This window comes from Sceloporus occidentalis, unplaced genomic scaffold (genome assembly GCF_023333645.1).
Source record: "Sceloporus occidentalis isolate IW3139 unplaced genomic scaffold, rSceOcc1.0.p SCAF_71, whole genome shotgun sequence".
Taxonomy (NCBI): Eukaryota; Metazoa; Chordata; class Lepidosauria; order Squamata; family Phrynosomatidae; genus Sceloporus; species Sceloporus occidentalis.
This window is the reverse complement of record NW_028317051.1, coordinates 2,104,732-2,119,627: the sequence shown is the minus strand read 5'-3', so window position 1 is coordinate 2,119,627 and position 14,896 is coordinate 2,104,732.

Below are 14,896 nucleotides of genomic sequence, written 5' to 3'. Positions count from 1 at the left end.
ACTGTTTGTATGAATACATTGCTATACTTTTCATAATTCTCATGAGAGTGACCTGCACGTGACTTAGTGGATACACCCAAAGTCATGATGTCATGCCCACTCCATGTTATGTGGTGGGATTTTGACATCCCTTCTCGATCTACCTGCATAACACCCTGACAGTCACTAGTTGTTTAATTCTCAGAACTTTTCGTCCAACTCTACATATAAATCCTAATGTTTGGACAGTACCAGCCAAATCAGCTTGCTTTAAAACTAAGATGACGTGAAGTCTGACTGTATTTTGATTAGACTCACACTGTTTGACGCTATATTAATGCATAACTGCGAAATATTAAAAGAGCTAAACTCGCTGATGCTTGCCTCCAGACGCAGTCTCCACTTAGATACTTAGTGCATAACCACTTCGCTGGAAGGCTGCCCCGCAACCCAAGCAGCATGCTCACTCTTACTCCCTGCACGTCCTACAATCTCAGATCCAGCACCAACTACTTACTAGCTGCCACTCATTTCAAAAAGGAAGCAGGTTGTAGTGCATTCTCTTTCAGAGCTCTTCATGTGTGGAATAGCCCTTACAGATTCCATCAAATCATCAAATAGTTTAAAATCCTTGAAAATGAGAATCTCCCAACCTGTAAAAACAGAATGTACCTGTTGTTAGATTACTTATTCCTATTTATTCTGTTCATGTCTTTTATTGGTTTTTTTGTCTATTGTTTACTTTTATTGAATCTGCATACTCTGTATGTAAAACTGTTTCTGGACTTGGCTTCCCAGGACATACTTGAAAAAATGCGTATTCTTGAAGCGTATTCTTTCTGGTAAAACACTTTATAAACAAATAAATAAATAATACAGGTGACAGGATTATATTCAAGGAACCCAAATTAAGGTAAAGGTCGCACTGCATAAAAGTTGTCCCCTCCACTTGACAAATAGAAATTTTTTTCAAATGCAGGGCCGTAATGAGCACGTATGCTGCACTTCAAAACCTTCCTTAAAGTCGAAAGCTTTAATAAGATGGAATTTTAAACAGCAACAACTCAGTGTTTCTTGACTGACCTGTTAGTAGACCCATTAGAAAAAGCCATAGAGTTAATTAGCATATAGATTTTTCCATAGAAAACTAATTTTCAAAATGATTAACACTTGAATCTTTTGACTGCGAATCTATTGACTTTTCAAGCTTTCATTCTTTTATTTTATTTTCAATTTTCTGAAATTTGTGGCTAAGTTATCGGGGTGCAGTTTGTTACAAGTTTCAGAGTTTGTCAACTTTTCTTCTTGATTTCTGCCAGAAGGCAGTGTATTAGCATTGCAAAATGCAAGTCTGTAATATTCAAAGTGCCTCAGTAGCCTTGAAATATTGTGTATGGTATGCATATTACTAGGATACTCCATTCAGAGCAATAAGCCTGTTTCACAGCCTAATTAGTGGAATAACGACACTTGAATTTACCTTCTTTCTTACTATATAACTAACACTCCAGTATAATCAGTACTGGGGTCAGAAATGTGAATACTGCAATGCCATTTCTGATGAGAACGTAAATAAGAGGTAGCATTTTAAATCTCAGATGTGATTCACACGTCCATTGAAAGCTTCTGCCAGAGCTACTTAAAAGTCCAGTTCTTGAGGCCGTTTTTCTAGAAGGACAGAAATAAGATAGATGATGTAAAGACAGCCAATTAAAATGGAGAAAAGTTTTAGTTATGCATGAGGTAAGAACCTTTAGTATGTGATCAGACTGAGAGAGAGAATGAAACTTTCAAATATATTAGAAAAAACAGTTAAGATGGAAACATTGTGTTGTTTGAGGCACACTTTGTTGCGCCAACCTATCAGGCCTCCACCAAGACCAATAAATTGCTAAAATAATGGAAACAGTATGCTCAATGATTCATAGAATCTTGTAATGCCGAAATGTAAAATCGTTTATTTTGTTACCTGTATTAATGCTGAATGGAAGCAAAGCTTTTTTAGGTTTTTAGGGTTCTCCCTATTGTTTTAGGTTAAGGCATAAACTGTAACTGTATACTGTGTAACTTCATATTAATCATTGATTCAAGACTGAGATTAATCATTGGTTCAAGACTGATCTTGTGACTTGTACAGTAGAGAGGTATACATTTTTTGCACTCTGTTTTAACATCACTCCTAGTTATCTTTTTTTGTTATTAGCAGAAAAGTTGTTTCCAACCTGGCCCATCAGCGGACAAAGAGACACTTATTACACTGGTGGTGACCAGCAGAGATATTGCTAGTCAAACCTGTAACAATGTAAGGTATAACAATAAAAAAATGCCATCCCTCTAGTGGCTTGTCTAAATTAATAAACATCTTAATTGTTAATTTGTATTATTATTTTGGACTTTAGTATATCCCATTTTTTGTGGCGATGATCTGCAATATCCCATATCGTCCTTAAATATGAAATGCAAACATTTCAAATTTAACAAAAATAACAACTCACAAAAAGGAGTTTGACCAGATATGCTATAGGCCTATCACTTGATGACCTTGATTGCTTGGAGTTCTAATTACAATAAAAAAAATTGGTATCATAGATTCCCAAACCACCCGTAGCTGCCCCTTTGAATGCATCACTCTGAAAGTGTCCACAAACAATGGACATGCAATAGAATAGCCTGCTTAGAATTTTATGGAAATGTTCTCCGCCGCTTCATGATGTATCATCTCATTCTATTTATTTCATATTCCTAACACACAACTACTCATGGACATCTGAAACAGCCCTTACGGCAGCTGTACCAGCTCAAATCTCTGCAATCAAATCCAGTTCCCAACACCTTGAGACGTAAAATTGAAGGTGATATTTTGAAGCCAACGCTCGGTTTAACATATAATCTTTTTCTCAAGAAGGGGGAAAAAGTTTGAAACACTTCAGCAAGCAAAGGAAATATATTAGTTAATGGTTTGAGATATTGCAGCTTTAAATATTCAGCTTGGCAGAGTAGAAATATATTTCAGCTGGCTTCTCCCATACCGATATAACTACTGATTCCTCTAGCCTCTTGGCTCGACAGAATAAGTGAATAATTGGCCAAGATAGGGGGACGTTTATCAGGGAAAGTCCTAATCTGAGCACAGGCGTGAGGGTGATGGAAGAGTAATGGTTGGAGGATGTAACAGATAAGAAGGCTGTTTTTATTTATTTTTTGCTTGATTTTGAAAATGTGGACACTTGTAATACATAAAAAGGAGGTTTGTGACCCACGGCAGAAGGTAGGTGACATAGTATCCATTGGTGTGTGGTAGTACAAAAGAAGGTCCATAAAAAAGAACATCCCACCCTAGAACAGGGGGTCATGCTCTAAACTTTAAAGGTAAGGCAAAGGTAACCTTGGGAAAAAAGAAACATAGTGGCATGTTACCCAAAGGGGGAATACATCACAGGGAATCCCAGTAAACGTGGCAGAGACAAATGCATTAAGTCGTTTAGACTCAAAGAATCAAGCATGCTTTGAAATCTTAACAGTAACAGGCTTCGCAGGAGATTTTGAAAGGACTACAGCCCCACCAACAACAAGTGTCTTGATGTGCAATGGCTTATGGCAACTGTAGGTCAGTCTAGAGGAGCTAAGGTGCCTAGTTTTTTTTTCCCTTCTGTGTGGTATATGAAGTATTATGTAGTTGTAACCTATGTTAACTTTTTGCCAAAATATTTTTGTTTATTTTAAATTAAAGGGACATTCCAGCCATCATATGCATGTGCACGTGATACATTTTCATGCTGTCCCCTTTGCAAATGCATGGGTGTTTTGACAGAATCCTCCCATGTGCATTTGCCTCTTTTCCCACCTCCAGCTACTTTACTGTACTTACTGACAGTCAGCTCCACTACTGGCTCTAGGAGCGCTGCGGTGGCCTGTTTAGACTCCCATGTGCATGCGTGGAAAGTGCTTCCATTCATTTCAAGCAGCCAATTAGTGGCAACAATCGACCACAGAGAAGGAGGGCAGAGGAAGGGTTGCAATTTTTACCTCAGGGTGTGAGATAAAATGGGCCCTTTTTGTGTAATTACTCCAGGGCCCCAAGCTCCTTTATCATGCTTTGTTCATGAGAAGACACATTTTTCATCTTAAAGCCACAATTTCCTCAAGAAATATTCAATTCTTCTCACACGTTACAGTAGCTGATGAAGATAAAGAACGTTTGAGGGTTGGTAGGTGAAAAAAAATTCTCAGCCTGCTCTTTCTCTACAGTATCGGTAAAATTTCCCTTCAGTCTGGACTCACTTAAGGAATCAAGGTCCGAGGAAGCTCTGATGCTCACTTTGAAGCTATTATATAGTGTAGCAAAGCTCTGGAACATTTCATATATTAAAAATGACAAGGTACAGGACTAGACTACTAAGAAAAAGGGGCAAAAGCTATTAGGTGAGAACTATCTTCAACTACAAATTCAGCATCCTTTTCCCGTACCGAATGTCCTTTTGCAACCATAAGGTGGTACGATTTTCTTTTTAATCGGCGATGCAATTCAACTATGGTAATCACACAAATCATTGCCCCTTTGCACAAAACATTTTGTACAGGCAGCCTTGGCTAAAGGGGACCTTTGGTCATCCAAAGTTGCTGTAAGCTAAGAAAAGAACCAAAAAGTTTTGTAACAGTTGATTTTGATGGATTCTTGTATAATTTAAGTTTATAGTTCATTTTGATGTTTAAGGGTTAAGAACTATGTTCACTTCTTCACTCACACTGTGCTCTCCAGATCCCCTAACATCTACATCTATTTATTTTAATCAGCTATCATTAAGACTCTTAGAAGATAAGTTCCGCCCTGAGACAGTTTTATCGCAATGGTGCATCTTTTTTTTTATCACTAACCACCCCCCCCAAAAAAAATTAACCACACGTCCATTTCTTTGCAGCTATCAGCCCTGATTGAAAGCTAATGAAAATGCTGTCCCACGTCAGTTTATTCCATGTATCCATTAAGAATAATTACAGCTGAACAATTTTTGATGTCTGTAACCTTCGCAAGTGTTGCTAATGGCATTATAAATTGCTCCTTGTCCAATGAGTAACGCAGGATGCTTAATTCCGAAGCTTTCTGTCAACGAGGTTGATTTGTACGGCTAATGAGTGCATTTTAAACAAGAGCCACAGCTCATGCATCCTGATGCCAATAACAAGATTTGGTTCAATAAAAAGGCTTGTCCGTAATAATTAGCAAAGGCGAAAGCCATGGGTTCGTCTGTTGGAAACATGAACATATTTTTTCTGTCTTCTGTTTAATATACAATACACCTAAGTATTTTATTTCTGAATTGTTTATATATATCAACACACATAGATAGATGGATAGATAGATAGATAGATAGATAGATAGATAGATAGATAGATAGATACAAGTGTAAAACATTTTATTGAAATCTCTTGATTCTTGTTCTCATGTCCTTCCATGGCTATATTCTACTGTGTGAAGTGTCATTCATTTGTATGTAGAGTTTGTCTTCATCAAGTTCTCTAATTCAGAGCATTTTCATAAGATTTTCATAAGAAAATAGTAAAACTTTTTTTATAGAGAGAAGTAACCATGTATTATGTCAAAATTACAGTCAGATCACAATAACAATTTGTGTGCATGGATCATGTACCAACACCATTTACATAATTTTTTATCAGGTTTTATTGCTGGAAGTATTTACATTTTTATGGATCACCACTAGGCATAAGGCTGTTATGCCACATAAAGATGTATGTGTGTCGCACCACAGTTGAGGGATAAGTAGGAGTAATGGAGTAATGGAGAGGGTAAGAAGAGCAAGAGTAAGTTGACTGACCGATAAACTGTCCATGTTCATCCAAATTGTTGGCTCTGGTTTATTTTTGCTTAGTTGAAGCCATTTTGAACGATAGTTCTACTCCATAGATGATTTAACAAGCTATTTCCATGTAACAGGTATTTTGATGTAGAACAATGCCACCATTCTCTATACTGTTCAGAGAAAGGAGTTCTTAAAGTGTTTGGCCACTGAAGAGCTGAAGATGTGGGCAGAGTGGCCATAGGACTTCTAGACATCTATTTCTATTTTTGATACTTTTACAAATTCAAATGCAAGATGCTTACTATCATTATAGGCTTCTAATGCAGTTCTCTTTGGTAAGTATGTAATTCAAGGGCTGAATGCTGTGCATTGTTTGTTACCTGACAAATATGTCTTGTACTGCTATATTACTGGTCCATTTGACTGAGTTTGCTCCAGCTGGATGAAAGTTGCCAGCCCTTCTCTTTTTTTGGCTAACTCCTTATACTACAGTATCAATGATAACAATGGGGCATTTAGTGAAATGTCTACGACAGATCTCATTGCTGTCCATGATTGGATAAGTGTCACTGAGAGCTAGTCATTTATGTCTGAATTTTCGGTACTGATTTAGGAACATAAAACTGTGTGATATTTGGCAACACCCTGTGTGATTCCAGCTGTATCTGTGGCCTTTTATCATTTGCTGAGCAGCCTGAAGGTTTTATGAAGCCTAAAACGCTTATTCTTCATTAGCATCAGTGGGGGACTTGGCTCAAGCGTTAAATTTGTGAACAGTTGACCTGGTAGCATGTTTTCCCAATATTAAGGAAAAACAGGTTCTAATGAATTTTGCAGGGTTGGCATTGGTTTAAACCCTGACATTTTAGGGCAATATCACTCTGGATGACCTCTAATTGAGGCATCTTAAAAACACATATTGATAAGATTATCAAGTCTGTGTCTCTCCAAGTGCCTATGCAGCACGAGAGGGTCCACATTAAACATGTGGACTTCCACATATACAGAACAAGAAGTACTGAATGAATGCTGTGCAGTACAGATACATACATAAATTACACTACAGCAAGTAAGCATATAGTGGGGGCTCCTTGCCACTAGGGGCCCTGGGGCAATTGCCCTATTATTGATCTACCCCTGTATGCTGTTTTCATGTTCTCTCTTGCCTCTTTTATATGAGCCCAGAAAAAATAGTGTTTGAACGCAATAGATGTGAAAATACTTTGCCAGCCAAGACAGTCTTGATGCAACCTAAAATGTCTCAGTAAAGCCATGTGTCCATATCATGCTTTCAGTAATTCTTCAAAACCTCAAGTGTCCTTTTTGCATTATAAGGGAGTAAAAAAGACCAGCAATTTTCAAAACACTACTAAACTATTTCAAGTTTACAATATATAGCCACTATCTATTCACTGTTCATGGCCAACAGCAACTGCTCATATACAGCTATCATATACAACAATAACAACCAGCTAAATTCTCTTTTACATAGCAAATGTTCTTAAAAGTTCATACTGCAAAGATGCATGAAGTCAAGTTAAATCCTGCAATGTTCAATTTTCTTAACACTGCACTGTGGATTGAGAGTAATTACCCTAGCATGTGCTCTCTTTCTGCTTGTCTTACAACTTCTTACACCAGCTGCCTATACTGTCCATTGAAGCAGAGCAAAGCAATAAATTACATTGAAACAATCTCTAAATGGCTGTTTCAGTGTCAGTTTAAGACCAAAATGGTCAATCTGGGAGTTTAGTATATATCACCCAATAACTATTTTTTATTTTCTAAGACAAACAGCTATTACTGCTTCCCATTGATTTTTCAAAAGACTAGACATAATATCCAATATTTTCAGGTCAAGGGGTCATCTTTAAATGCAGTTTGTTAGACCCAATGGTGTCCTCAAAGTGAACGTTTTAAATTGTATAAATATGATTACTTAGATCACCATCTTTAACTCTGTGAGCCGAGACAGTGGCAAGCATTAAAATATGTAATTATGGTAATACTTGAGAACTGTTAGGTTTTACTCAAATGTCATGGTCTCGGGGTAAATGGAAAGGTTCTAAGGGCCACACAGTCTAGACCGCACTCCTTCACATGCTACTTTTATTTAATGATATCTGAACATCCCAACTGGTATTTTCCCAGTGGTATACCACTGTTGAAATCCTTGCTCGAATGTAGGCTCGAAAAGTTTAGACATTTAAGACAAACAAATATATAAGAATGGTATGTGTTCGTGTATGTAAGTGTATGGTGTTAGAGGGGCTGTGTGTGCATGTATTTAAGTGTAATTGTATGTGTATGCATGCACGTGTAAAGTGTTAGTGTGTATGTGTACATGCATGTATGTTTATGATATTAGAGTGTCTGTATAGAGTAGAGCTGACCCTGGCCATCATCATACCCTTGCATCCTTATTCATTGCAATACTCAATCACAATAATTATCCTCAAACCACCATATTCATACACCCCATCATTATAGTCCTCCCTCCCATAATTTCCATTCCGGCCCTCCAGATTTAGATATTATGAAAACACTAAAATATTAAACAATCTTTGTCAGGATTCAGCCCCAGCCCTGCAAACTGCCAGGCATGGCCTCCCTCTAAGAGGTCTGTCTGGCGTTGAAGTCATTTGGTTACCTGGTATGACTGAACCGTGCTTTCCTCATCTGAAGCCTGTTATTAACACACCTGACCTCATCAACAGGCTTTATATCCCTGCCTCTCAGTAACGCAGGGGTGAGTTCATTATGTTACTTTGTCTGAAGCTATATTTCATGCCGGACTCTGGATCTGACTCTTGGATTTACCCTTTTCCCTGCCTGTTACTTTTTTGACCTTGACTGCTTATTGGATTTACCATTTTGCCTACTTGTTAGCTTTTAGGACCTGGACTGATTATTAGATTTACCCTTTTGGATTGTTACCTGGACTATTCTAACTTCATACTCCTCAGCAGTTTGTACAGTATACTCAATACGCCTCCAACTCTGCTACTTATGGTGAGATGTTTCTGTTTTGTTTAATATACATACAGTGTATTTAAACATTCAGCTTTTGTCTCATTTGTGAAGTGTGTTTCTATCACTCTGCGTTCTTACTGTATTGCAGTCTGGACTCCAAAATCCAGTAAGGGCTGAGATATGACAAGCCTGACAATATGTTTTGCCCCACAACTATTTTGGGTTCCCCGAATCTAACTAATTTCAACATAGTGAGGGTGCTACACCATGCTTAATGCTACCAGTCGCTATGACCTTCCTGGGGCAATAAGCTTGCCAAATACTTCACTCCATCTCCTTTACGGGCATGACTCTAACATTTAACATGTAACAAACAGAGTGGCCATATCTAAAGTCATCTAAACATATACTGTAACCTGAAACCAAGACCCCTTGCCACAGGCCAGTGTGCTTGAGTCAACTTTAGCACAGTGCCTCTGCCTTACTGCCTCTGCTCTTGCCACACCTTCTGCCACTTTGAAGCACCAAAGATCTGTGTTAACAGCATTGAGATTAATTATCACCCCATACGCCCCATGTACAGTGCCCATAAGAATGTCCTTGAAACCATCCAGCAACTGGATAATAGCCCCAGAATCGCTAATTACTTGTTCACCCTGACCTATAGAGCCCTCAACAACTCGGCACCCCCTTACATCTCTATCCTCCTATCCAAATACACCCCTACCAGCCCTCTTCGCTCCTCTCACGACCTCCAGCTTTCTCCTACTGTTATTACCTTTTCCCACTCCCGTATCCAGGATTTCACCCTTTGGAATTACCAGCATTTGTCTTAAACTATGATATGATCTTCATCTAAGTTACAATAATGAACAGACACAATCTGTTTTAACAAATAACACAAATTATTGTATTGTTCTTGTTCAGTTTGAATACATCATTCAAACATTCACAGTTTCGGTTGAAAAAGTATGTGAACCCCTAGGCTAAACACTTCAAAAAAGGCTAATTCGAGTCAGAAACCTGGAGTCCGATCAATGAAACTATATTGGAGGTGTGTTTTAGAGCTGCATTGACATAAAAAACACTCACTTGAGTTCTCAAGAAGCATCCTACAATCAAGAATTGTTAATTTGCATGAAGCTGGAGAGGGTTAAAAAGTAATATGAAAGAGGTTACATATTCATTAGTCCACAGACAAATTGTTTCTAAATGGAGACAAATTAGTACTGTGGCTACTCTTACTAGATGTGGGCACCCAGCCAAGATGACTCCAAAGGCACAACGAAGAATGCTCAATGTAACAGCTAAAGGCTTAAGGAATCATTGGAACTGGTTAACATCTCTCTTCATGAGTCTACCATATGCACCACAGAAGCCTATGTCACATTGACAGTATTAGTTGATGACAGAGGGCTGGCTAATTTCATTTTTTGAAATTGTGAGTTTTTGGAGAATGTTTGAGAAATTCAGTAAGAAAGACAGAGCTAGAGGTTCTTAGTTAATGGCGTTGTAAGGGAGAAGTGGAGAAGTAGATAAGAGAGAAGGACTCCAGACAACGATAATAAGTGGTAAAGGCGTATATGTGAGAAGCAGTGGAATCATGGAGGGTTTAGCTTGTCTAGATGTTAAAGATTTTCGTAAACTGGAACAGCAGATGAAGCATGATGGGAGAGGAAAGCCATTGAAATGCTACCATTTGTGCACATATGTACAAAAATACAAGTTTCAGAAATTGCTTTTACATCAAAAAGTCAAAAGATTACATAAGCCCTAGAAGGCAGCAAATTCATCACCAAACAGTATTATAATACATCATTCACACCGTTCATACCAACATAGCATTATTTATTTTACATGAAGGCACTGTGTGACATTCTCTACGTCTTATTAACTCTGCTAACATGTTTATGGCGGGTCCGGCCTATCTGGAGCTTCCAAGTAAATATGTTATGAATCCCTATATGTTTCATTCATATTTATTATTTTATTGGGAAGCATTTTTTAAATAAAATGCATAACTATCTGTTGATATAATTGTTTGGGCATGGTGCAAGTATTGAGCTTGGAATGCCATTGAACTAAGCGAGTGAATTTTAAGTAACATCATTGTTCCTGTGAGGTTGCCAAAAAGGCAATATCTTGATGAGTCATCTGACATCTTGATGCTGGAGCATCCTGCTGAATGAAGTCAGCATCAGAGACCTTTCTGTTCTCTTGGGATTCACTACTGGAATGTCTCGGGAGGACAAGTCACTGCACACGTTCCTCATGATATGCTGCTCTTTGTAAACGTTGCTCTGTGAACGCAGCGGAAACTGAGTTGGGAATGGCTGGTGAAATGTGGGATCCTGTAGCATAAACGACAATAATCTCCTACCATTCACTTTCTAGAAAATTATGAGCAATTCCACTTTGTATTGCCAATATGAAAAACCTCATTAGTCATCTCAAAGGGCCAACATACCCCCCAAAAAAGTAGTGAAGTACGGTAGAGGGAGCATCATGATTTGGGACTGCTTTGCTTCCTCCGGGCCTGCACAGCTTGCCATCATTGAGGGGACAATGATTTTCCAAATTTATCAAGGTATCTTACAGGATAATGTCAGGGTGGCTGTCCACCAGCTGAAGCTTAGTAGAAGTTGGGTGATGCAGCAGCATAATGAACCTAAATATTAAGGTAAATCTACTACAGACTGGCTTAAAAAAGAAAATTGGCCTTTTGGAATGACCCAGTCAGAGCCACTCCTGTGGAATGACCTCAAGAGAGCTGTTCACTCCAGACATCCTAAGAAAATGACTGAGCTTAAGCAGTTCTGTAAGGAAGAATGGTTTAAATTTCTTCAGGTCTGATCCGCAGCTACCAAAAGCACTTGTTTGAGGATATTTCTGCTGTGCATATACATATTGAAGTCCGCATAAAAGGTGTTCTTGGCCACCATCTCACCTGCAAAGGCTACCTGGAGTGCCACCTTCCACAAGCGTAAGCACATAGCCACCAGCCTTGTGGTTTCTGGGAACCTCTGGCTAAAGGCAAAAGGTTGCAGGTTAAATACAGACGGTCCTCTCTGAAGGATACACTCCTGAATCCATTTGCATTTTAATATCCTCTGTGAGAAGCCCGAAAGCTGCGTTTTAAGAACAGCTTGTTTGGAAAACACCATCAACAGGAAATTTATAGGGCCAGCAGCAAGTCGACCCTTAGCCTTGTTTTGTTAAACACAAATGAGACATTAATCAGATGGACTTCCGGCTGCAGCCACTATTGTTTACAAATGTCAGCATTTGAAGTTGTACTGAATGCAGAGTTTAACCTTAAACAATGCTAGGCAATTCTGCTAAAAAGGCTTTTTAGTTCACTTTTGTTTTAAAGAGCCTGTTAATGGAGAGTCCACTGTGCGATGTAAAACCAGCTTTATTGGTTTGGAAACAAGTTATATGTCAATCTGTATTAGGCATTTAACATGTATAGTTTTCATATCACTATATATATATATATATATATATATATATATATATATCTGAATTTAATAATAGCCAAGTTGTGGTCAGGTCAACATTTTACTTATGGCACCTTCTAAGGGGAAAATGCACCATGAGGTCCCAAATCCTTAGATCCTACTATGTCTTGTTGACACTCTAATCGGAGGTTTCAGAAGTTACTAACTTCAGAGGGAAATTGTCAGGTTTACTGATGTCCTTGATGTCCTTAACAAAGGTGATTTAAATCAAAGAATCCCTAATATTTAACCACCTCTGTATATTTAGATATCTTAGCTGCCTACTAATTAAATCAGATTATCCATATCTGATTCTATTTTTTCGTCCATCATTGTTATTTTGTATCAAATATTTAAAATAGCTTTATCTTAGATAGGGAACAAGTTTTGAAAGCTGTTCTGAGAACATCAATTTAAATGTAATATCCCGTTATCTTGCTAAAACTCTTGTTTAAAAATAAATTCTCCGTTTCAGTTCTCATTTTTAAGCCAACCATCTCCTAATAGAACTTGAGTCTTCTGAAGAGGGAAGGAGAACAATGTGTCTTCAGTACAGTATGTGCGAGTGACATGATATTGGGGTTAATTTGCACATCTTTAGCCTATTTAAACCTCAGATTGCCTCATTGTACCGCCAAAGGACGCAGATGATAGAACCTAGAATTAAGGCACCGTACATTTGTGGAAATAGCCTCAATTGGCTGTGTGAGACATACTGATTGCATGTCTAATTCAAAGCAGACCTAATCTTGCCATAAAAACCATGGGCAGACCCCCATGGGGAAATATTTATGAATTCTGATTGTCTGACATCCCAGCTAATGTCTTATTTCAGATTTACCTGCATTTCCTCCTGGTTGGTGTATTGACAAGAGAAGAAATCTTTCTGTATGACAGCTCCACAGATGCATATTGTGGGCCAAATACACAAGCTGGACTTTTAAAATACAATGGGACAATGTTCCAGCGACCAGAAAGTTTTTCCACTGATACAGCTGCATTGACTGGCCACACCTTGTAGCTGAACTCACCAAAGCCGGCCTTAGCGTGGCAGCTGTCTCTGGGAGATTTTTATTTAATTACCATTTTAAGCAACAGGACCAAAATCATTTCAAGTCCTTCAACAGACTGCATCTGATGTGGCTGATCATGTAAAAACATTCCCTGGTTATGTACATTTTTGTGAAACAAATACTATCTTAACATGTCTACATAACTTTCAATGCTAATGAATTTGTAAGTCTGTGAAATAGGAAAATTGTGAGACAGCTACTGGGAGAGGTGTGTGGCATAAAAGTAAAACAGTAACGTGAGAAATATGACAGAAAGGAAAGTAAGTAAAATAAAAGAAAGGAAAAAGGAGAGGTAGAGAAAAAGCAAGGGAAGATATAGGTAAATGAGGGTGAGATGGAGAGTGAGGCATACTGAAGTGGGTGTGATTAAAAAAGGCTAGTGTGGAGACGAAAATGGTTGGTGTGGGAAGGAATTTTAAGCTTGTCCTTGACCATAATCCTATTATTCTTGTAAGGTTGTTGACACAGAGCAGTTTATATGAGCCTGTTTGAAGGGAATAGCACTAGTGAAAAGATGAGGCAAGAGGGGAGGTTCCCAGCAAGATGTCATCCATATACAAGGTTGAAAGCAAACAGGAGTCAATACATGCAAAGAAGAAGGCCAAGTGAGAAGCCTAGACATTGCAGGAGAGCATGTTAAGATGCAGGAAAAAGGCAGCAGAACTCATCACATTACTTGTGCAAAGGAGGTTTAGGTAGCCTGTTCATTAAGAAACATGTGGAGTTGGCAATGATATGAAGGCACATAACCCTGAGAGGCTGCAGCACCTTCCTCTCTGGTGGTGACACAATGATGAAAGACAAGGCAGGTCATGTGATGCATCCTGTGAGCCTATCCTGACAATTCTGTTATTTATGTGTTTTCTGTATAAATAGCAGAATGTAAGGATATATGTATGTATGTATGTTTTGTATGTACTTTCTAAAAATACACCTGCCCAGTAGTGATGCACACTTACATGTGTAGTATGTTATAAGATCCAGGAATATTTGGAATATTTGATAGAGAGAATTGTAATTTCAGAATGTAGAGCGGTGCCTTGGCTGTTTATGGAATTGGATGCTTTTGCGCCAAACAGTGTTTCATACACAGAGTTACAATTTTCTTTTCAGACACAACTCTTTGTGTAGAAACTTTTTGTGCACCATTGACATGTTACTGCTACACGTAAACCAAAGGCACCAACCACCAATCATTGCTTACAACTACTTTAGATGGAACAGGGCTGTTATTCATTTTCCATGAATGGGTCAAAACACTATCATAACAAAATAATTTGTTACATCCTTGTTGGCTAATGAATCTAACACGTTACAAATTAGTTCATTAATTCCAGAAGAATTACTATACCCTTTGCCCTTTTCTGAGGTTTTTTTTTTAATTTTATTTTTCATTTTGTCTATATAATGTAATTATTAAATTAAGAAATGTACTTTTAATACATGTGTGCCATATTCAGATAGGGTGACCTATTTCCTGCAATCTCATATAAACTCAAATAAAAAGTTACCTGATTCCTTAGAAGACTTCGCTCTCCTTTGGAGCCCTGTT